Source organism: Neodiprion lecontei, chromosome 1, assembly GCF_021901455.1.
Source record: "Neodiprion lecontei isolate iyNeoLeco1 chromosome 1, iyNeoLeco1.1, whole genome shotgun sequence".
Classification (NCBI taxonomy): Eukaryota; Metazoa; Arthropoda; class Insecta; order Hymenoptera; family Diprionidae; genus Neodiprion; species Neodiprion lecontei.
In genome coordinates, this window is record NC_060260.1 from 35,563,412 (window position 1) to 35,587,838 (window position 24,427).

The 24,427-nt window shown below is 42.5% G+C and overlaps 2 protein-coding genes and 1 non-coding gene across 4 annotated transcripts in view; 1 reads left to right on the forward strand and 2 right to left on the reverse strand.

Moving 5' to 3' along the window:
* The window catches only part of LOC107219725 (peroxisomal leader peptide-processing protease), a 65,285-nt gene that overhangs the window by 18,085 nt on the left and 22,773 nt on the right, over positions 1-24,427 (reverse strand). The gene's annotated exons all lie outside the window — the stretch shown is intronic.
* Positions 431-24,427, forward strand: part of LOC107219726 (ion transport peptide-like) — a 42,464-nt gene continuing 18,467 nt past the window's right edge. Inside the window, exon 1 of one of the 2 annotated variants that reach the window (XM_015658051.2) lies at positions 431-564. The gene's annotated coding sequence lies outside the window, so the exon portion shown is untranslated. Of the gene's footprint in view, positions 565-20,889; positions 21,511-24,427 lie in introns of those variants that run through there. The other variant, XM_046746769.1, reaches the window with a different exon arrangement.
* On the reverse strand, positions 2,726-2,797 carry Trnap-agg. Its single transcript has one exon. It is a non-coding gene; the product is annotated as a tRNA-Pro (tRNA).

The following is a 24,427-nucleotide window of genomic DNA, read 5'->3' on the forward strand; positions in this document are numbered from 1 at the left end:
CGGAATGAGAGTAGCTTAATGAAATTCGAAAAGAAAAAAATCTAGAAATTGTTTCTGCTCCACGCAAGCTTTGTTGCAGACTTTGGGATGGCTGCATGCACGCGTATCCATACCATTTCTACGTCTATCGTTAATAAAATAATTAAAGAGTTGACCTGTACGGGAATTGGGTAAGTACATGTGCGGGTGATTATACGCCTCTGTGAAGCTCCTCGAGAGGGAGAGAGAGAGAGAGAGAGAGAGGGATGAAGAGTCGAAGATACGCGAAGATGCTGATAAGTACAGCGAAGCGGACACACACCGACGTAATAAACACAGGCGCAAGTTCATCAGCCGTAAGTTTGTGTAGGCACGAATCGACGGCGTATAACCAACACAATTGCAAGCTCGTGCAGGGGGTGGTTGTCGTAAGGACGTGGTCGCCCACCGCGAGGTATATTAGAGGCAGGACGTCTCCAGGCTTCCATCACAACCCCGTGCACCGTCATCCAAGACCATCCAAGCCATCGGCCCTCCGCAGCATCTTTTCCTCGCCGAATCCGCCAACAACGAGTCAACGTCAAGGTGAGATATCAGTTAGAAAAGGAAAGGGGGAAAGAGAAGAAGAAAAGAAACAACCATTAACCAAGTGACATTGAAATCGGTTTCCGACCTTGTTTCGAACCGTTCCATCTCGGTTTACGTATCGTCAGTGAAATTTCGCCAGTGCCGATTGATCCGAGATGGAAGAGGTGCGATTGGGGGCCAAGGGTGGTCCTTGCAATTGGGGGGGAGAATCCCGTTGCTCGCTGAAAGACGAAACGCGAAATGGCTCGGAGCAACGATTTAACAAACGATCTTTACTCTAAATATAAATTGATCCCGATACACGCGAACCACCTGCGTATAAGATATAATAAGACCGGCGTGCGTTATAATCGAATCGGAAACCTGCAGATCCAGTTGGATCACCCAGAAGTTGACCGGACTTGTTTACTTGTTGTTTCTTGCGCCGCGAGCTGCTCTATCTCTTTGTACCGCAACGCCCGGGGATCGGAGCTCGATTTTATCGCTTCGAGATTCGATTTTTTCACGCGGTTTAATATTGATGTCCCGTAACGAGTTCGAAAGGAGGAAAGGAAGGATCGTGACCGAGGAAAGTTCTGTCGCACGGCTAAATATACCCCAGACACAAGTCCTTCTGTAACTAATTCTTCTTCTTCTTCTTCTTCTTCTTCCTGTTCGTTTTAACAGCCGGGCTCCAGAGGGAACTCGCGAATCATCGGTTCAAAAATAAATCGGCGAATATGGTGGACGATGCGCGATATCGGTTTCTCCGTCTGCGGGTCTGGTGCCAATACAGGCTCACGATGGGCACTTGAGGCCTTGATACGGGGATCCGACTCGGCCGCGCCACGTGACTTTGCCGATTCTTTGATGTTGCTTTTCGAGAGCTTTTCAACCTTATCTTTTCATCCGGCTCCTTGTACTTCTATACCTTGTACCGCGCCGCAGAACCTGCACGCTGTGCACGGTTCTGCAATTGAGATAAAACCGGATCTCAAGAAGGAGCATCTAGTCCGTGTCTAGTTTATACCGTTGACCCAGATGATAAACCATTCGTGTTTATAAACAAGATGCAGATCGATGCTTGATAGATCGATCCCGACCGAGCTAAACTGCTCGTCGCCGAGCGCCGTTGCTCGGTGATGAAATGGCACAATAAATCTGCACGAAATTGATAAGGAATTCATTTTTGGAGCTCCGGGAACTTCCACTAAAAGATTTCAATTTATCGTCGAACTCTGATCATCGCGCCACATAGTCCCGAGTGTTTCTCCAATGGGCTGTCAAGTCTCCGATTACACTGGACACCGACGATCAATCGTCTTTTAGTCTCGGTCTTACCTAAGCAAAATTCGAAAATACATATATCGCCCTCTTTATTACCGCGGTTAGCCTTTTCAACTGAGAATATCGTTCAATCTAACACGAAAAACACACTGTTGACCGTGGAGAATTTTTTAATTTGAGAAAGCTTACCGTCTCATCAATCTAATTCATAATTTTGTCAACCACGATTCATTCAATACTAATTAATTCGTTTAAGTTGTTCAATAAGCAGATTGTCTCGACCGATAGCTTCTCAAATGAACTAAAATCATTTTGCTGGATCAAAAAGTGATTCGCTTCTATTGTACTTCACGCGGAATCGTGTTTGAGTATCAAAACGTTCACCGAGTGAAGCATGAATCGGTTAGTTCGCTTTATAGTAAAATATAAAATAAGCATTGGAAATGCGGGCGTTTAATCGTGCAGCGTCCAACAGTCTGTGACTGCAGCATAGGGTTCACTGCGTTAATTATAACTTTAATTTATCTCAATTGTTTCTTGTCACTCCTCCACAGATGCGTGATATCACAGACATGTCATCCGCAACACCCGTTCGTCGGACCTCCTAACGAGACCGCGCGTCACGCTTTACGTACAACGAGGAATTGCCCTTCACTCGCGTTGTATTTAATTCGGTAAAAAAATTGTTTAAATTACAAAATTCCGGATCTCGTTTGATTCGGTAACGTATCTCAACTCGCGCATTGGATCTTAAGAAACACGAGGACGTAAATAGGCAGAATGGAATGACAAACCGTGGCAATCCAGTCTTAATGTCTTTAAAATCAAACCGAAATGGATAATAAGTGCTGAAAAATTATGACCGCTGTAAAAATATTGAATAAAAAAAATTGGGCTCGTCCGGGATTTGAACCCGGGACCTCTCGCACCCTAAGCGAGAATCATACCCCTAGACCAACGAGCCGCGTATATCGGTTGACCATTGCCTTTCACGCCGATGAAGTGGCCTGACATACTTTCGGTCCAAAGTCACGGCGTTGATCAGATTGTCAAAGAAGAAGGGTAAAAAATACAGTTGAAAAAACAAAAAAATAACTAAAATAAAATGGAACCAAAGCTAGGAAGTGTTAGTTTGGAATCTGGTCACATCCCTGTAACGTCTAGGAGAAAAAAGATTAGTGCTATAACTTTAGTATCGCCTAATCGCGTGACTAAACGCGACTACCGTATTTCTCCGGACTTTGACGTCTTCCTTAAGGACTACGTGACTGTAAACACGCCACCCCATCGTCGCTTACCCTCATCCGAGTTTGCGACGCTGCACTGGAGAAGAGCTAAAAGATACGGGGCTTAACGAATTGATAAGTGGAATCTCGACTGGCGATGTGATTTAAGAAGAGGAGAAAAGTTTTCCATGCTTCTTCCAGAAGATGATTGACCAAAACTGGCCACGTCATTTTACGGAAATTCCATGTGATAGTTTCTGAGGTGAAGCATTTGGTGAAACATTCAGTTTCGAAAAAATTAAGGATCTGTGATTAATGATAGGACGTAATGCAGCGTTTAGTCTTACTCGTCGGTCAGCTCATTCAAGGCTCGTAAACATTTATATAAACCGCAAGGTTCTTTGATCCTGAAAATAATTATTCCACGCAATGAAAGCTTCCGCGAATTATTCGTCGGAATAACACTCGAGATTCGAATATTTACTATTAAAACTTTCGCGTGCTTGCGGAGCAAAGCTTTGTAAAACTGGACACTACGGCTCTTCGAGCGATTGAAACTTGGAAATACCTAAGAGAGAAAAACAAAACGACTGTACAACTTACTGTTTCGGATCTCTTTTTGTCTTTTTTTTTTTTTCTTTGTTAGCGGTTTCGCAGATTCTCCGATCAGTCGAAGCCACAGTATAGTATATAATATCGTGTGTCCTTAATCGACAGACCGTGTTACAATCGATCAGAAATATTACCAACCAGGCTTGTTCTATTGTCTTGGACATAATAATTAAGCCATTGGTTGGCTGTACCAAACATCAGTTAACCCGGTTGATATCACCGATATTAATAGATGTAGTTCAACTATTTATTGCTGTATATTAACGTGCGTGCGTGTGTGTCTGCGTGTGTGACGCACCGCATTACTCGTTCCGGCTGATTGACCGTCTATACAAGATACAGAACTGATCGAGTCCCTGTCTTCTGTCCTCCTGTTTTTCTCACACTTCCTCGTAATTATTTGTCGTCTCTCAATTCATTCGGCTCCAGATACACGACAGGTTAAGATCCCATGTAATAACCGCAAACTTTGGAGAGACAAAAATTGCACCAATCCAGTACAGGCACAACCTATGAATAATTAATTACCGAATTGTTTCAATATCGGATACCACGTAATTTGCATTCATTATTGTACCGTTTAACGTTTTTACTCGCATCTCATTAACATATACTTGAAAATTCACACGAAATCAAGACTGGGTGTTTCAAAATTTGCCCGATCATTGACACGGTGCATGAATAACAAATCTCTGCACTCCTTACAATCGCATCGTCTTTCAGCGATCTTCTTACGCTGAAATTCAAAGAAAAGTTCTCATCATTCGGCATATTACTTTATCCCAATCAAATCGAGATTCCACCTTCGCACTTGTGAGCTTGAGAAAACCGTAGCACATAGAAAACATGTAACATCATCATACATCTGTCGGTAACTTCCGCCCGCGCGATTCCGTGACAGGATATTCGCAGGGTAAGATCAGGTTGTTATCAGATACGTCGAGACGACGACGACGACGACGACGAGGACGATACCAAGTGGATACCACAACTCGCGTCCAGGTTATCCGTTATTATAGAATGACCGTAGAATATCACGGGATCATCGTGCATAATATACCTGTCGCGTTGATAGCCGAATATGGGATGAAGAGGAATGAGGAGGGGCGATGTGACGGAATGGTGTTCGTGTATTTCGATCACCTGTCCAGTCGGGCAACAAAACGAGCGATTCGATGAGCCTGGCCGGACGGTTTCGACCTTATACCCTACCAAGCGATGGGGCACCACACACGGCGCGGCGCCGCGGTAAGTCCCCTGCACATGTAGAAAAATTGACGCATCGGTGAACCCATGGCGAACGTCCCTCCGGATATGTCTGCGTGGAAATCGGTGCAGAGGCACACACGAACCTCATACAGCTTAGGGCCGTTGTTCATATGGGAGTAAAGTAGAACTCGCGCGACCCACGATCAGCCAATCGGGAAGCGAGTCCCTCACTCTCGCACATGCTCGCACATGCTCGCACATGCTCACACACCATGACCGTACTCTTCTTGTGCTCCGTAGTATTGCGCTATATATATCCAGGCGCAGGTGGTATCCAGTGAAAAATATCCTCATGACTTTGAGGCTGACGACACGAAGCTCCACCATGCGACGTCGAACCTCCGCCCCCTTCGTCTTTGTGAAGAGCATCGCTGCAGCGTCTTGTTCGATGAGAAAGAATGCCAAATATGCACGGTGTGCGATTCGATTCTTGGTTACACCGGCGAGCGTTCGGATCGACCATTTCTTACTCAACCTTTGTCCGCGCCTCTTCTTTGCCCGATTCCTCGTCCAGGTTTGCAACATAGTGTACAACATCCCGAAGGCGGAAATGACGCATGCGGGACCAGTTTTCACTGGTCTTCGGGAATTGGCGTTCGCTTCGAAGTCGCTGTTACGCAACCGAATTACCCGGTCGTGACGAAATCGCAGGTCCAGACATCGGTCTCTTTTCGAATGCCTCCTCGGAAACGGGGCTGTTATACTTTGGAAGTATTTCCTCCATCCTCAATTACCGATCATCAATGTTGTTCGTCCGAAACTCATTTTTAAACACGAATCGTGACCGAACTTGCGTTCTCCCAATTAGTGAAACTAGGCTTTGGCACAAGCTCTGAAATTTTTTTGTCACGCTCGTGAGTTCGTATTACCAACATTCTGTGATAGAGGGTTATTAATTTCACACCGAGAGACATTCAATTATCGCACAGTCGACAACGATCCACGTACCAGCTGGTGCACTTCAAGATCAACGTTTGCTGAATATGTGACTCGGGCTGGTGGATTTTGCCGTAAAATAAGGTCAAGTCAAGGATAATTACCAACGCCTAATCATCCTCCACCCCAGCCGTGCTAGCCTGCGCGTTTCCTTGAATGGAGTTACGTTAACGATTCTGAGTAATAAGATGTTTATGAATGGAATGGGTATGAGATAAGATACACGAATAACGATCCAATGGCTGGCTGCTACACGCGAAAAAATCTTTTCGAATATTTCATGCCTAGAAAAAGAAAACTTCGAAGAACGGTTGTGTGCACTTTGTACAGCGTTGTGTCATTTTATTGCTGAGAAGTCATTAATTGGCTTCGAGCAAAAAACGGTTTAACGTAATTCGCAGACACGTATTGTATGAGAGGCCAGCTCATTTATTAACATACGTGCAGGTTCCGGGTCCAGGATTATACCGAATGGAAGAGGATCATCCGGGAAGGATTCGGAGAAGACTTTCGCGGCGTGTCGGAACCGATTTATTATTGGCAGTGATCGAGAAACACGGAATCTCGATCCGGATGTTATACGAAAAAATTTTCCAAGACGACCGTGCTCGTTAAATTACTCAATAATTAGAACCGTCGTCAGAACGGAGCGTAAAAACGCGTCCGCACGCAAAAGCAGTGAAAGTCTTATAACGCTTCTGCAGACTTTCACGATCGATCCGAGTTTCTCAAGTCAATTTTCGACAAGACCTTTTTTCCCAACGCGAAACGGAAGCGATATCGCGATTAGTGAACATAAATCTACCGGTTTTATTTTTATTCCCACCGATGGTTAATTGAATTCAAGTATCCCTCGGCATACGGCCGGCTCCTACAACGTGATACTGTCACGTGTATAACCACCCAATTTCACGTGTTTTTAGTCCATATTTTTTTATTTTATTTTTTCATCATTATTTTCTTTCTCTATATCTTCTTATTCTGCTAATCACGAATTTTGATTTACCTCGTTGTTTGTCTTCTCCGAATTTTCAAACGATAATCTAAAAATACGACCGCTCCGAACAACAATTCCGATAATTCATTACGTGACAAATTCTTTACACTAATGCTTCGCGGTGGAAGCAGCGAGTCAAGTCGCGTTTCGAAAAAGGCCGGACACTTTTCATTTTCGACAGAAATCTGAAATTTTTACAGTTCTTAGATTCTTACTCTCGGTCCGTAACATCAACGCATCCAACGCAATTTTAATACAGAACCAAATTCCGTGAAAAGACTATTGAAATCCCCAAAGAGTTTGGCACTTGCTGATCAATATACCAAATCGTGATTTCTACTTCATCGTCTGGCATATTTTTACAACGTAAAATTGAGCGTCGGTGCGCAGTAGATGTTCCTCCTCTCCTACCGGTATCACGATTATACGTGAGCGTTTATTTCAAACTTTTTTTCCTCAGCGTCCTCCTCGACACCCGTTTGCGCGTGTTCCAAAGATTATAAGAACGGTAACGAGTATACAGCAGATGCAACGCGACTTAATTCGGTGGCACAATACTTTGATTCGTTATCGTAGTAGGGCTCAATGTACAAGGTATGTCGTTCTCAAAATATCATCATACGTTAGCGTTTCGTTTCTCGGAAGATAAGAGTATTATGAATGAAATCGGTTTTATCTCTCGCACGCACGTTATTCGGCGTGATCTTCGCGCCTCGTTGCACTTCGTACGCGCGCAAGCATGCGCAGAAAACTGGGTCTACGTGACCGGCCACGTGTTTCGTACTGTAGAACTTCGTCGACGGCAAAGGTGTGTTATACACACATAGAAACGAGGTGTTTTATACAAATACCGTGGATAATCGGTGCGTGTGCGCAACAGCTAACATGACAAAGCATCCCAGCGTGTGCGGCACCTTTATCGCCACATACACATCAGACACACGTGCATGTATATCACATATGAACCAAACGATTTCCACAACGTTGTAGCACAGCCAAGAATTTCTACCGAGTAATATATCGCGTCGCTGAACTTGTATATATATTTACACTCTCTGATCTCGCGTATAAGCTCGTCCAGGGCTTGACCCATATACGCCATGATCGACCCTGGGTCAAATCTCTTCTGCATACGAGCCCAATTCGCAGATTCGACTTTTCTCTGTTCACAGTAAAGCTTCAGGTGAATACTTTGCGAAAACTTACTTGAACCCATTTCAAGTTCTTTATCGAAAGCTTTTAAGAATCACATACACTCCGACAAAAATCTTCTTAAGCATTCCAGTTGAGAGAACAATTGATAGACTGAAACTCGGAATATGGATAGAAAGGTGCATTTCATTATCAGTCTGAACCACGACGAGAGTATTTATTATTTTTCAAGAGTCCGCACAGGTCTAGGTCAACGTACGGATGACGACCTCGGGTCAAGCCATTTGGTGGTCCTATACATCCTCGTTCATAGGTGCGAGAAGAAGTTAAGAAACCAGTTTTACGAATGCACCTCGATCACCTCTCGGCGAAGAAAGATCTCTTATTGACGTTTCCCTAATTGACTCGTTTGCCGTCATTAAAAGTAATGCACCACTTGATCTCGTGTCGCGGAACTCAATTAGACATATACTGCGTGTGTTTCTATTCGCCTTACCTGTGCAATCAAGATTTTTCAAATAATTGGTCGCATCTTTACTTTGCCGACTCGAAAAATCTAACGCGAGTATTACGTACCGAATCAAGTGCGATTCGAATGCAAGTTGCAGACGATTGGTCAATTACTGTCCAGGTCCTGGACACGGTCAAAAAGGAGATGTTTCCTTCAAGTCGAACCACTTTAAGAAAGAAAAAAAATTGCAACTTCTCTCTACGTATCGTTCACTTCCCGAACATCGAGCTATAAGCATCGATGGTTTCGTTGCGACGTGAAAATTAAAAGACTCATCTCGCATCCTCCAACAATCCGACAGGTTAGCACGTAGTAATTACATATGTCAAAACCTGAGAGCTAGGCTGGCAATTCCAACGACACAGATTTTATCACCGTCTCAATGGCAGCTGTTTTTCCATCGAACTCTGGCAATTACGGTGCGATGTACCAACGAGTTCTAAGTATAAGCCTGCAGGCTTGAGGAAACGGAAATAAGAGGACAATCGAGCCGGAAGCTGCAATCTCGTACGTAGAACGCGCGTAAGGAAATCTTTACGATCTGCTCTCGACGATACTGAGGACAAAAATTGATCGCAAAAATTCCTATATAGTCAATATGTTAGGTACACCCGATGTTTGACGTGCGATTAAATTTTCATCCAACGACGCGCCGCCTCGCGTTATAATACAGAGTCAATTTATAGAGCCTGCCGATCGCAGGGTCATGAGATGCCTATTCGTGGGATTGCTGCCGAAGGGGTTCGTGGACCCCACCGGATTTGACATTCGTCTATATCAGTCTAGACTCAGCCACTTCTTCTCAGTTCTCGGCGAGATAAATAACTGATACCAGCCAATGTTGTATACAAAAAAATTGTTTATTGCGCCAGCAGGAAACGGAGGACGCGAAATCACTTGGGCTCGTTGCCAGTTGGTAGGAAAATCGTCGTGCGGTATATACAGTCATGAATGAAATGAAAACCCACTCGGATCGATTCAAAGAGATCTCAGTTTTACGTCGTACAGGAAAATGTTGTGCAAAAATTGGGAATATTACTCTATACGCTTAGCGATGATTTCCTGGAGCATATTTTTTTCCCCCTTTTACAACTTTCGAATAAAAGTATCGGTCAATTTTAAGCGACTCGTGCATGCGAGATCGAGCGTACGAGGTCGGCGGTCGGTTTACCTCTTAAAACCATAAATTGGCCGTGGGTAAACGAAGAAAGAAGGCCAAAATAACGACCTCGACGTAACGAGAGTAGCAGCGGCGTTTCGCAAGAGGCAAATAATCATCGCGAAGAGAGAAGCATTCGAGTGATCGTTCTATTAATAGACTACGACGTGGCAATCGATGATTAAGCGTAATGCGAAACTGTAACATATTTTGTCCGTCCGTCAATTTCATCGCCTAGCGTGCAGCGACGACGAATTTTTAATCGTCACGTAACATTTTCGTTGAGCTCGATGTCGTTCGGCCTTGTTCTGCATTTCTCTATGCATCATCCTGTACGGAGTTCGGTTTTACACGATTTTTTTCCAACTTGCACTTGCGCGTCAGATTCGTTTAACCGAAGGAATTCAGCATGACGATCGAGTTCTTCTTCTTTTGCGATTGGCTCTGCCCTTTCGATGGGATGTTTTAACGCGGCTCCAAATTCCTTCCGGCATTCTACCTACAATGTTTCATTGATATATAAGCAGGATGAGATTCGCAAAAAACAAATTTCAAGCTATCGTAAAAAATAACCGCATCTCGACGGAAACGGCGCAATGTAAAAAAATCAATTTCGGACCAATTAAGACGTTATCACAAAGTCAACATGACGACCGTTGACTCGGTTGCGATTTCATGTCAACTATACACGATTATTTCCGGTAAGCGTTAGTTGTCCAGCCTTAATAATTGGTGCCAAAGAAAGTGATGGCAAAAGTTAAGTTTAGTTATTATTTTGACTTTGAGAAGTATCGTAAAAAGAAAAAAATAACGGCGAATTTAAATTAGCTAAATTCGAAATCCATTTTTGTTCACCGATTTGATTTTCTCGTGGAATACAATTCTATGCAAAAATGAATGTTTATTCCGTCAACACTCCGAAGCAAGATAGAATAAAATATTACTGTAATTTCATACGATGATCTCAGTGTTTTGGCAGTCGTCGCATTAATCGTCAGTTTAAAAAATGCACGAAGCGTCGCGACAAAAGTTTGACGATATTAACCACTTAAAATTTAGCACATTACTTCCTCTCCTGGCAGCGACAAAACGACGGTACGAAAATCGAATAAGAACAATCCAGACTGCCCAACTTAAACACATCGTACCGGTATCTTTGTATAATCTTCTCACGATTTCAATGCCAGGACCATAAAAATTGCTCCGACTTTTCCTGCAGTCATCGACAAAATCGCAGTAACCTCACCCTGACGACCAATTCCATTAAAACCCCGACGTAATATCCGTTTCAGGAATATTTTATATTTTCGAGCAATTCTAGTTGTAACTCCGAGTCGACAAGCACACCGACACATGTGCCGAAGATCCCAGCTCTCCCGGCAATTCTATCGGTTCGCACACTCTCCGCATACGTTCACGTACGTCGCGTACCTACGATTCAACACGACGAACGTAGGACGTGAGCGTAGGAGTGTATGTAGTGCTTCAGTTAGGGCCACTCTCAGCTCATTACACGTAGCCTACTCCGTACCGCATGTATGCGGTTAGGGTCTAGGCTGCCGTCCGTAGCATCACTTCAGTTCAGCAACGTCGGTTGCCCAACGCATCAAAAGAGAGACAGCTGATTTTTTTTCACCCCGTTATAAATATTCGTCTTGATCGTAAACCAATGTGCGGTTTTTTATCAGGATGCTGGTGGACGAACGCGCTATTAACGACTCTGTGGTCGGGAAATCTGTCGGTCATTTTTGAGACACGCTGACTATCGAAAAACAGAAGCCAAAAACCACAGATACCGGCTATCAGTGATTCGGACGGTTATCAGCAGGCTTCGCATAGCTATTTTTGACTTCGTTCCACCGCTTGTCTCGATTGTTATTCTCCTTTCCCGAGACTCAGAATTGCAGGTAGACACTGTGCCGGAAAAGCTTGTGCGACGCCGAGAAGATAAAGTTTCGTTTCGAAAGCAAGGCGATCGGGAATGATTTGGTACAAGCGAACTTGGAGGAATCTCTGAACGACAAACCGGCGTTGTGCGTCGAAGGCTTCCTACGTCCTGAGAAAAGTGCCTGTTTTTTCGAGGAGGGGAAGAAATTTTTTAAAGGGTGAAACTGCCTGTGCCGATTGAGAGAAATCCAAGTATGAAAGAGTCGAGTGATGATTATCGCGGAAGCAAAGGTACAGTCGAGAATCACGCCGACGAGTCGCGAAGTGAAATTTTGAACCCTGACATGAATTTCGGACCTTTTGTCACGTCGAAAACCGTGGCGAAGTAGAACGAAGTAACGGCAATGCCGAGAGGAATTATTTGTCATACACCGGATATTGAATTGATCGTCGTTCGCATCGATAGGCAAGAAACCTCCGACGCGCAATTGTCAATCTTCAATTTATCTTGTTTGATTAGTTTTAATTGAATAATACGTATTGAACTGCTGCAGTCGGATATAAAGGCGTGAGAAAATTGGCTACGTAAATTGAACGCCGACGACTGGTACGGATACAGACATTAACCCATCAGTGTGTACGGTATACAGTCCCCAATACCAAAGTTCTTCACACTGTGTCGGACTGACGCGAGGGGGCAACCTATTCTTACGGAACGCCGAAGAGAGACCCGCGATAAGGTTTTTGAAAACAGGGGTTGACAAAAAGCGCGCGTTGTTGCTAATTGCTTGGATGACAAGTTGCGCGGACTCTCAAGTGGGGGGAAAAAGTCAAGATGAACAATTGATCGGAAGCGAGGGGATCGACGGACGAAAAATAAGAAGAACCGAAAGAAGCTGCTACTTTTTAGACGAAAGTCGAACGCGCCGGCGCAGCTAGCGAGGCGTAAAACCGAAGTGAAAATTGAACCGCGGGAAATATTATCCGACAGTGAGGAGCTGATAACGAGCATCATCGTGTCCGGCAAACATGGTGGAATAACGGTGAACGGTGTATGCGAAATACACGATGGAGCGATTCTACAGGGTGATTATGAAATCGAGACCGAAATTTATGATCTGCTACGTCAGTTTTGAAAGTGAAAACGGTTGAGCGAAAAATCCCGTTTCGGGACTGTTTTTTTTTATTAAATTGTGCAAAAAGCTGAACTTCGGAGCGCTGTGCAACTGTATAAACTACATTCGATATTCAGTGCGTACAGTGCCGTTCGAGTGTCCAGTGATTTCAATCAATCTCATACGCAATATCTTCGCGCCTCTGATACTGTATTTGATATTTAACCGACGGCGAAGGATCTGCGCGCGCCTGCTTCCTTTGCAGCTTCTTTTACCCAAGGTGAGGAGACCAGAAACAACACTGAAAAAGTTATTTTAAACTTTCTTGGATAAGTCGTAGTTACACTTGCAGTATGAGTTTATCGAAATTTTCAATTTGGAAACCGCTGAGTTTCGACACGCGACGAAAACGTCGCGGATATAAATTGGAATCCAAACCTTTTCGATACAAGTGCTTATCGAAATATTCTATTATCCGTGTTAGGTTTCTGCAAAAAACGCATAAATCTGCTTTTACCCGTTGCGCAAAATTTGTGTTTCAAATGGCAAATCCTAAATCACGCACCTCGCAGCTTCGAGATTCCCGAATCGCCAAAATTATAGCAGAACTGATGGAATGAGCGAATTTCGCCAACGAATGACGAGATGCACGCATCACTCGACTCGACGACGATATCCTCTTCAGACTGCACAAGAGGCCTCAATTTCATACCGATCCGTTCGCCGCGGGTAGGCGATGTGTACCAACGTACATCGAAAGCTCTTCCTTCGTCCTCGTCCTCGTTAGTACGAAATAAAATAGCCCTGTGGGAACTTTGATGAGTCGTTGACGCAACGCGCCACTAACACAAGGCCGAACCTAATCGGGACGAAACACTGTCACTGCCAAAGTCGCGTGTCCAGTTCCTCCAGCTGACTATAATAATTTTAGTAAAATGTCCAAATGCAAATACAACTTTTGACAAGATGATTTAGAATTTCAAACTTCGGTAGATCATTGGCGAGGTTTCCACGGTCGTGAAAAATCGAAACATTCATCAATCAATGACTCTTCTTGACTGTAAACACCGAATTTATAATGATCGTAGAGGTTTGAGATCATTATTGGTATTCCAATTCTTACCCGATCGCCCCCTTTTTCAATCCATTTATCCATCGTTCTTGTCTCCAACTATTCCTCGACTTGGAGTTCGACCTATCAAGCCTTTCGACACCGTGTCGGTTTTAGTATTATACAATTTCAACACCCCGTAGGTAATCTGCTTCTGGTGGGTCTATTAGCGTCCGTACGCCGTATGAAAATTGGCCAGCGTCGACACGGTGCGAAGGTCGCCAATGGATAGGTAATAAAAAAAAATTAAAACATATCATATAGATATACGTATATATCGATATAAACCCTCGGCTATACAGCCGGCACGATTTCACGCCAACAAATAAGCCGAGGTTAGGCTCAGGAGAGTTCGTTGCCTGTTGTTTGTCGTAGGCATGATACAACTTTTTCAGCCGTTTACTTTTTTACCTTAGATTTCGGTTTTTCTCATAATATTCTTATTTTTTTTTTAACCGTATATTCGTACACATAGGTGTATCGGTGTGAAAAGAGGAAACTTCGTACCAACTATGGATTACTGGTTCTTCAATTTTTCAAATATTCTTCTGACGATAATTCGCGTCATTTGAACGCTTTTTTAAAAGTATATAATGAGGCGTGTGCACGTTTAAAACGACACATAACACACTGTAAGATGTATATTCGGAGAAGCTCTGCAAGGTGAGGCATAACTTCGAAGAAATTTCAAAACTATAATAGCACACACATTCGTCACGTTCAAATTTTCAGTTTCCGGTTTGCGTATACCGAATGACTGTACCCTTAGGTACCCACTTCCCGTGCGTTGCGGTTACCTGTCCGTTCGAAAAATAGATCACGGCTGACCCAGTTTGATAAGATTGGCCGTGGGACATCGTTTTTCTATTTATACAGACCATTCTTATTACGAGTATAAGAGATAAGTCGTCGAACATTTCTAAAAATAAATAATTAGAACGAAAACACATTGGGGAAAAGTTGGAATGACAAGTGATGTGAAATCACCGAATAATTATATCTACGAGTATACCTGGTTCGTCTTTCTCATCTTTAACCGTGGCAATTCCAACGAAATCGAAATAATAGAGAACAGATAATTGACAATTGGCGTTCCGAGTTTCGATTCTTTAACTTCTTCAAAGAGTGTAAAACACGCCTTTTTCTTCTTCGCAAATTCTTACACCGCTATAAAACGTTTCCTGATAGCGAACAAGCGGGCAAAGATTTTCATTCGCACAACAGTTGCATTCACAATTGTATCGACGTTTCGTAGCCGTGCAATGTACTAGACGCGTATGGCGTAGACGACACGAATGGAAACGTACGTTATTATTAACGTCCGACAAAAATACATCGAGAATTTTATAATAGGACGGGGCGCCTCTTTCAAATAGACACAATTTATATACCAAGAAGGTATATTGCCATTAATTATACCCAAGCCGCAATGCCACGAGGTTCTGAGTTCATATACCGAGTAACATTTAGGCATGTGGGTATAGATCATATACATCGGGTACGTGTACCGATATAGCCGGCATCTCAACGACTCATTGTCAGCCGGATGCAAGCGTCATTCTTTCGTTTCTTCAACCGCCGATCTTAATGCTTCGACAAACCGGCATTCCCGTCGACGCGGAATTCCGCCACGATTTAAGCCCACATTCCGTGTGGTTAGGGAGATGGGTAAAATAAAAAGTAAAAATGAGAAAAAATAAAAATACAAATGCGAATAAGGTAGAGAAAAGGGCAATTTTCATTCCCTCGAACAAGCTTCAGCTCTCAAATTTAGTACGAGAGGTTGGAAATTATTTGTTACACTTGAGATTTAGAATTTTTTTTCCTGTAATTTTCTGGTAATTTAAAGTCAAATTATCACTCTAGTTTATTTTTTACCATTTACACCGATGACAAAAATTTTTATTTCGAGCAACTGGCTGTTGGTAGGTTTGAAATTTTCCAAACAATTTATTACTTGAAACATTTGTAAAAGCTTGTAGCCCGCACAACGGAATTATAGACAAATGTGAGAAATGGATCGTTATCTTTGAAATTGATTGTAATGACTAACCGTCAGCACGTGTATAATTACAATGCGAAATGTGCAATATTGACAGACAGATATACGCATATCTATGATCTACAAGACACGTTTCCATTCATTCCACCGTCACAGGTGAGCTTTGCTTCAAGGTGCATTCATCTATTCTTGTAAACGTATAGCATTATATTACATAATAGAATGGTCGGTCAATTTGTCCAGAGAATTCTGTTTAAATGGAATATCACAGACCGATGTAGCCACTGACGCAGATATATGACGAAAGAAAAGATGAAGCCAAATTGTTACGTTAAAAAATACGAGTCACTCGATACTGTGATATTCGTCGAGAAAAATTAAACGAACAAAGGCAGGAAATAAAAGGAAACGAAAGGAAGACGCGAAAGAAAATAAATAAACGAAACATAAATGTCGTCAACTCTTGGCGCCACGTTTTTTCGTCACGGTATAAATACTTTTTTGCATAAAATTCTCTCGACAACATGTTAATTCTGTATTTACGCGCTTCGTTTCATAAAGTTAAGTGTAACTAAAGGTTCATTTCGGAATTTCAATAACTCTAATGATGAGAAATTTGATTTACCAGTGAATAAATGCACAACGTCAAGTAATTGGGAACGTAACGGGTAAATTGTGACGATGAAGGTGAACAAAAATTTGCGTTTTTTAAATTCTTACGTCATCTTGTTTTGCTCCGATCAATGTCATAGACCAGAAGTTCGGAAACTTGTTCCAAACCGCAAAACGGCGCTTGAGATGAAAAGGAAAAACCTTAGCGCAAAATAACAAATACGTCAGTGGCGCCAAGAATTTGTCATGTAAATAAAATAACGAGGAGGAAAAACCGTCGATAATGATAAATCACGAGTAATTGAAACCAGGGTACGGAAAACAGTTAGGCAATATCTGTCATCCTCAGAACTCGAATCAAGGCAACTTTTATTATATTGCGATAGGCGGCGTGGCGAGATTAGAAAAAAAAAAAAAGAAAAAAAAAAACGTACGTATACGAAAATTGATCTTGAATCAGAGCAAAATAGGGAAAATTGATTATTCCCAGATGTGCAAAACGCGACTAAGTTACAACACGCTTGCCAAATCGAAACAAGTTACTTTTAACGACAGAATTATCTATGTGTGGCTATACTTATTTTCACATGCTTGAAACTCTAGTTTTTGGCGCAGGTGTGCAAAACATTACGACGAACGGATTTTCCCGTCAATATTTTTCTTTTTTTTTTTATTCTTCTTTTTTTTTTTATCATTTGTTTTTTCTTCATCTCCATCTCTCCATTTCGTTTTGAGGTCTGGACGTGCACAGTTTCTTAATAACTGCAGACGTCCAACCAACGGCCAAAATTTTGCTTACAATTTTTTTTGCAACACAATACCGAGTGGTAAAAAGTGATAAGTTACGTCAAAATAAAGGCGGCGTTTGGCCGGATAAGATAAGAGAGACGGAAATTGAGTATTTCTCGAATACCTATATATACATGTATGTATATATATATATATACATATATATATATATATATATACATATATATATATATATGTATATGTACAAAGGTACAGAGTTATTTTCTATCGGCTATTTTCCATATTTGAAAAACACTCCAATTAACCTCACAACATCCGACAAATTCCTCGGTATAGAGAGAAACGTTATACTCAAGGTTCTACTTCGGTAAAAAAAAGAGAGGAAGAAAAAAATGAAATAGTAATTACACAAAAAAAAAAAAAAAACGAAGGAAAAAAATCACCGTCCGTAAACAGCAGCTTTCCACAATTCTCAGCAAAACGATATATCGGAATCGTTAAGCGACGCTCGTACTACATATGACGTCACCATTAAATCAATGAGGCAATTATATATACAAACGCGACGGTTATTTAAAGCTCTTAGAAAATAACAGCGTCTATCTATTATTGGCATGTATAAAGAATAATTGAATCATTACAATTTCCTTTCTGGCTTTAACTTTTCCGCGTAGTATTTATACCGAGAATCGAGACTTGGAAATGGCGCCAATCTAATCACTATGAGATTGCGAATTTTGTGAAAGGAGTTTCTCACGATTCTACTAGGTTTTTTCGCGAATGACGTCAGATTTCACGCACGACAAGTTACCGAGACTTTTACGTGCGAGATTCTTCACTATCGAATCGGTAAATAACCGAAATCGCACAAGTGTAACAAGTACACGTCACGGTATCGAAGACTCGGCGAACGAAGGTGAATATTTCGGTAAAACATATTCGCCGAGAGTTGCGATTCGTTCGTTTTCATCAGCTCGAGTGCACGATTAATTCACGGTCGCCGCATTAATCCCGAATCGACATCGGCCGATCGGCGGGGTGACCGAATCCGAGTGAAAAATGACATCGGCTAAGAGAGCGAAAGAAACGAGAGCCCGGGCAGCGGGGCGGAATTATAAATAATCAAGGGTACGGAAAAGAGGGATCGGAGAGCGAAGCGTAGAAATCGGCGAAGCCGAATGCCTGGGGACAATCAATCGGCCGAAATTTGGAGACCTCCGGGTCACGTGACTCGATCCTTTCTATCGGGGTCCGAGGATCAGGGTCCCTGAGGTTACGGCGAAACGGAGCGGACAGGATCCCTGCAGCATCCGAGAGGCAAAACTGGGCTCGACATCGTTCCCCGTCAAGGAATGGACCACCGGCTGCCGGGTCTTTGACGCATTGGAAAGAAGGACGAATTTCACGGAGCTTCGTCCGTCCGCATAAGTCGAAGGACCGACACGTCACATCGCTCTTCCCTGAACCCGAGAATTTCCTTGGATCCAGGAATGCGATCGGTTCTTTTCACCCCTCGCCCCCGACTCGCTCTTCTTTTATTAGAGCTTAGCCCGCCGTCTGCGTGAGAATAACCAAAGCAGCGAACCAGATGAGCTAATTTCGGCCGCAGATGTACTCCACGGCATGGCCAGGGTTTCCCCAAAGGTCAATGAGCACTGCAATAAATTACAACTAGATTTCCGAACCAGAAACGTGACGCGCGATATTTAAGTTGAATTTGTTATACGTAGTTTGCCGCACGTATGTAAGTAACTGTACCCAATTCGACCGGATATCCGGTCGATGATCAATATTTTTCAATAAATTTTACGAACGTCGGCCGGTTTCCCGGGAATCGCGAAATTTTCATTTATTCATGATAAACTCGTACAGCCAATCTCCGAATCGATTATACCACGAGTCTAATTATCGCGTAACAAATATTATCATGATAATTCGCTTCGCAACTGCGGCGAGAAGATCAGACCTGCACGAATTACCTACGACGATCTCACGGTGAATGAACCGCTTTCAAAGTCGCTACGTTATACATCTTTTACGCTAAATAAAAGAAAAAAAAAAATTAATAAAAACAAGCAGCCTTTCAGAGTCGTTAAAAGATATCCTAGACGCAGCTCTCACGCTTATAAAGCGGTAATACAAAATTAAACTTTCAAGTTTCGTAGCTCTAGTGCCCGATGGTTGAGAGAGATTTTAAGCCGTTCCGATAATTCTGTCGAAACTTTCAAACCGATCTATATAAATGATTTACAAACGTCGAATGTTTGCCGAATTAACGGCTGATTCGCGGAACGATTTTTCTCATGTTTCTGCATGCGTTATGTATAGTTACGTATACATTTCCGGTATACCGTGAAACGCCGAAGCAGCGCGTGCGGAGAAAATTTACCGTATATTTTGCTTCTAAAAATCCGTAATACAACAAGTTCAACAAGTTTCATCGAAGATAGAAAAATCCTAGAAAGATAAAAAGAGATTGAAAAAAAAAGCTAAAAACAAAATCCTCGATACTTTCGGACTCTTTGCGATCGTTCGATTTTCGACTTATAACGCCTCACGGAAGTGCGTGTGTAACGGAATATTCTGCGATTGTATGCAATAACGTACAACGTTGAGGAACCACGCATACACCTTCGACGAACGCGCGTTTAACTTAAGAATTTGAACTTTCTCTCCGACCAACCGACCGCGCTATAACGTATATCATGCACTCGGAGATACGTGCAAAAACGCCAGCCTTCGCTACCACCTTCCAGGTACGACGACGATCTGTGGCGGCATGCGGCAGGCTGACGATCCGTCTTTACAGATTTGCGTCATTCTGCAGCGGAACGGATAATTGGAACGGCCGGGCGCGAGCGAAACGGACGCGGGGCGGGGGGGGCGTCTATCTAGATTCCGTAAAGCGAAACTTTCGGACAAGAAAACGATTTTCCGAAAAAGAAAAAAAAATATGCTCAAGAAGGTAGGCGAGCATTTCCATTAATCGGATTTAACTCAAGGTATTTCAGAAAGCTACTATTTTCTTTTCTTTCTTTTTTGACAGAATAGAGACAATGACGCAATCGCAGCCCAAGCTTGCACCGTTGTAAACGAATGAATATTGAGGGAGAGAGAGAGAGAGAGTAAAAAATCGATCAGAGAATTGAAATAAGTTTTAATGATAATCGATTTTATGAGGTACGTGAGGTAGGGTCAATTTTTATAAAAATTTGTGAAATGTTTCGAAAAAATCCCGTAGATATTTGAAACTGCGGGGTATGGAAGGAGAATGAAGAAAAATTGGAAGAAAATCGGTAGAATATAATGTAAAATGTATTATAGGAAAGTCGAGAGAGACGGTAATAAATTAGCCGTGTGTATATAACGCGTGAGAAATGTATATATATATTTATGTATATACATGTGTGTGCGCGCGAGTGTGTGCATAAGTTTGTCTTCGGTCGACTAGCGGAGTCGCGCCTATTAATTACCGATTCGGAAGAGAGGAAAAAAGTAAATAAATAAAAATAAGAAGAAAAGGGAAATATAAGAGGAAGAAGGCAGAGGGAGAAGACGAAGGCGAGTAAAAAGGAAGAAGTGGTAGAGGGAAAAAAAAAAAGTAACAATCGTTAACAATAATATACGAACGGTTGAGGGAGTGGGGGGACCGCGAGCTCTGATTGGACGACAGCTCAGCCATATTCCAAGCAGCGCGCACCCAGCGCGGCAATGTTGGCTATACTTCCACAAGACGCACATCTCCGACCCAGCATCCAAATAATCGCTACTTAATTGTCAATCCTTAACCGATCCGCAAAGGAGGTAAAAAATATCGTTGGTTGAGAAAATATTAAACGACTTTGAGAAGACGAGCCGTACGTACGAGTCGCGTTAGAGACGATATTCTGCAGCTGCTGATTGTTTTTATCACCGCACATCATCACGTGTACGTAATATAATCATTCGATCGACGACGTATCGCGGATAATAATTCTTTCAATTATACGGTAAACGTATAATATCGATTCTCAAAGTGTCGGTGAAGTGAATTTATTTTATAAATTTTTCCTCGTCCGGTAACAGTTGTATTTGTATTATTCTTTTTCTTTGTTATTTTCACTCGTTTTATTGGATATTTGAATTTATTGTGAGATCGCGGCCGATAGATCCGAGTGAAATTTTCGAACGATTGTCTCATCCAGTTTACTCGCCGATTCACGCACTGTATAATTCGAAGATATCTAAAGAGAGAAACGATATATATCCATCACCTGCAGTGAAATCCGAACTCTGACGAGTCGCAAGTGCGGAGAGGGAAGATAATCGAAGAAACACGCGACGCTAGACGGAGAAAACGTAAGTTGATTCAAGTTTAAAACTGATATGGTAAACATCGTTAACGATCCACGTGCGGTTGATATTTGAAGCTCGAGTGAAATTTGGCGGGAAGTAAAACGACGGGTGAACGAGATTCGGTCTCGAATCCGTCGCGGCTCGAGCAGCTTGACAGCTGACAACGAGCCGAAAATCAGTAAGGATCGTACGAATAAGTTGAAAATATTTGGCACTCGGTGAAAATTGCTCTTCAAATATCATCGAAAAAGTTGTATAATTTTATCGGCGAGTCTTCGGTTCACGCCTGATTCCCGAATCGTCGTATCTGTGATAATTCACGTGGCGTGGGGAACAAGGCTGCGGAGAATTCTACCGCGTCCGTCACACGCGTCTCTTTCAAACCCCGACGACATGTGACACAACGCATCGAGAATATCGGGTGCCAGGCAGCGTCTACGCCGCCTGAATGCGCGTGGATTCCGCGTGCGGAATACGAATTGAAACCCTTTGGGAAAGCACTTGAACATCGTAGAAGATTTAGAGTTTAGCTTCGCGTGATTGAACACGGGAACTTTGGATTTGAAAATCTCGCAGTTTGTTCGACCTTTCGATTCTCGATTGACAATGAGGAAAGATCTCTAACGCCTTGGTAAGTGTTTCCGTTTTGTCGTTGGAAAAATTTTTTACTTAGGCACACGTGTCGTGATTCTGAGACAAAAGCGGCGCCGATATGGAATTTCGAGAAAACGATAACGAGCACGTCGTTTGGGTAGCCTGATGGTGAAAAAAATAAATTAACATAAACACATTCCTCTGACACGCGATTCATAAAACACTGTCTTGAAGATTAGGTACGAAGCGGCGGAAAGGAACGAGCTGAGTTTAACTGGGAGGGAAAACTTGCGGATGAAATTACGCAATTAATACGCAAAATTAAGCCCTTCGCCCCTCTTCGTTACGTTAAATGTGTAATACTGGGATCAAATTGGTGAAAAACACTGAGATATAATACAACTTCGTTATACATACACCCACACATTTATAAAGCATATAGGGTCACTGGCGTTATTGCAGGGTGGGGGTTTTTCGGTAAAAATAGAACCGACGGTGTTGGATGACACTCCCATGGGACCCAACTAACCTCACCACCGTAAAACCACCGAGAGATCTCCACTCCCGTCAAACTGTGTCACGCGTCGTTGATTTTTATCCTCGATTTAAAAATTGCGCATTTTTTTTTTTTTTTTCAACAAACTCTTTTCAAAGAATTTTAACACAGATCGTGTGGATTATAGACGATGATGCGGAGAGCTATCTCGTGAATTGAATGAGAACAGAAATGGATAAAAAAAAAAAGAGGAACTAGAACGAACGGACAGAGATAAACGAGTAGAAAGAGAGAGAAAGAAAGAAAGCGAGCACGCTGTTGCAGAAGCTAAAAATATTTCTGCCGACTAGTCCTTTTTTATCAGACAACGTGCATCAATTGCGTCACGAAGATCAGTGCAGTACGTATATATATATATATATACATATACCTTGCGTCATCCCTCTTTTACTGCAGGGTTCGCACAGAAAAAATTCGGCGAACCCCGCCTTTAAATTCCGCAGCTGTGCGTAAAATCTATATATATAGATATATATTCAGTAATGCACTTTCATTCATTGCATTTTCCCCAAAAACACGTCATCGCGCATATATTGCTCACGATTTTCTTTGACGGCCGCGCAATCAGACGCAGGTAAGAAAACAAAAACGTGAAAAATTGAAAATGTACTGAACATCGGGTGAAAGTGAGAAAAAAAAAATAGAGAAAACCGTTTGAAACATACCACTTTCCTATTTCTTAGACACGTTACACTGACAATGAGAAGAATTTCATTTTATTAAATATACCTGTGACAATAGTGACAGATATTTATTGCAACAGTATAGATTGTAATAAATTTTAATAGGCAAAAAATTGCAAAACATCTGTACGATGTTAATTTTTATTTTTCAATGGGTAAAAATTTAAGCGTATAATTAAAATCCATTAAATGTTGATAACAAAGTTATAATAAGAAAAAAGAAAAGAAACTTTCGTCGTGTACGCGGGTTGCCGAGCCTCTCGGCGTAGCCTTGCCTCACATGCAGCGTGTCACTTATAACCACCTGTGGCACTCTGAGTCGACGAGAACTCGAGTCATCCGGCTTTCGTTTCGACGGAACAAACCGTCCATTTCTTATCCGGGGGTTAGGAACGATTTACGTTGGGCTAAGGTCCGAATTTCCTCCCCTCCAGCCCCTCCAGCGGTCTCATAACGAGACAGGGCTGTTTTTTGGGTATACCGTTAGGATAGTTAAAAAAAAGAGCTTTGCTGTAAACGCGCCTGTCCTACAGGTATTTATTTGTCTCTTATAACAATCGGCAGCGGACGAGTTGGCTCAAAGTTTCTCCCACACGCGCGGTAGACGAGAAATCGTTATTTATCTCTCGTTTTACGGCTTGGCTTTTTCGTGTTCCACAGTCAGTCTCTCCCTCCCCCTGATACGGAGTAAGATCTATACCTCGTTGAGGCGGGCATAACTCTCACGTTCGCACCCGCGGTTGTAACTATTATTTCGGAAAGCGCGGGTAAAGAAGCGAAGATAACTAAAATAGTACAAAGGGGGTTCGGGGCCACGCGGTGGCTAGAAGATACCAAGAGCACACGATATCGCCTCTCTCTCTCTCTCTCTCTCTCTGTCTCTACACACGCGCGCGATACTTCGTTAGTGTAATAGAACCTAAGAAGCATAAGAGCCGTCTGACTGCAGCTACGAGGAGGAGGGCAAAGGAGCTAAGAAGCTCCGAAAATATCCGTAGAGTCTTACAAGTGTTCTAGGAACTACGGCTCCCAGCCTTTCTTTTCCCTCTCTCTCTCTCTCTCTCTTTCTCTCTCTTCCCCTCTCTTG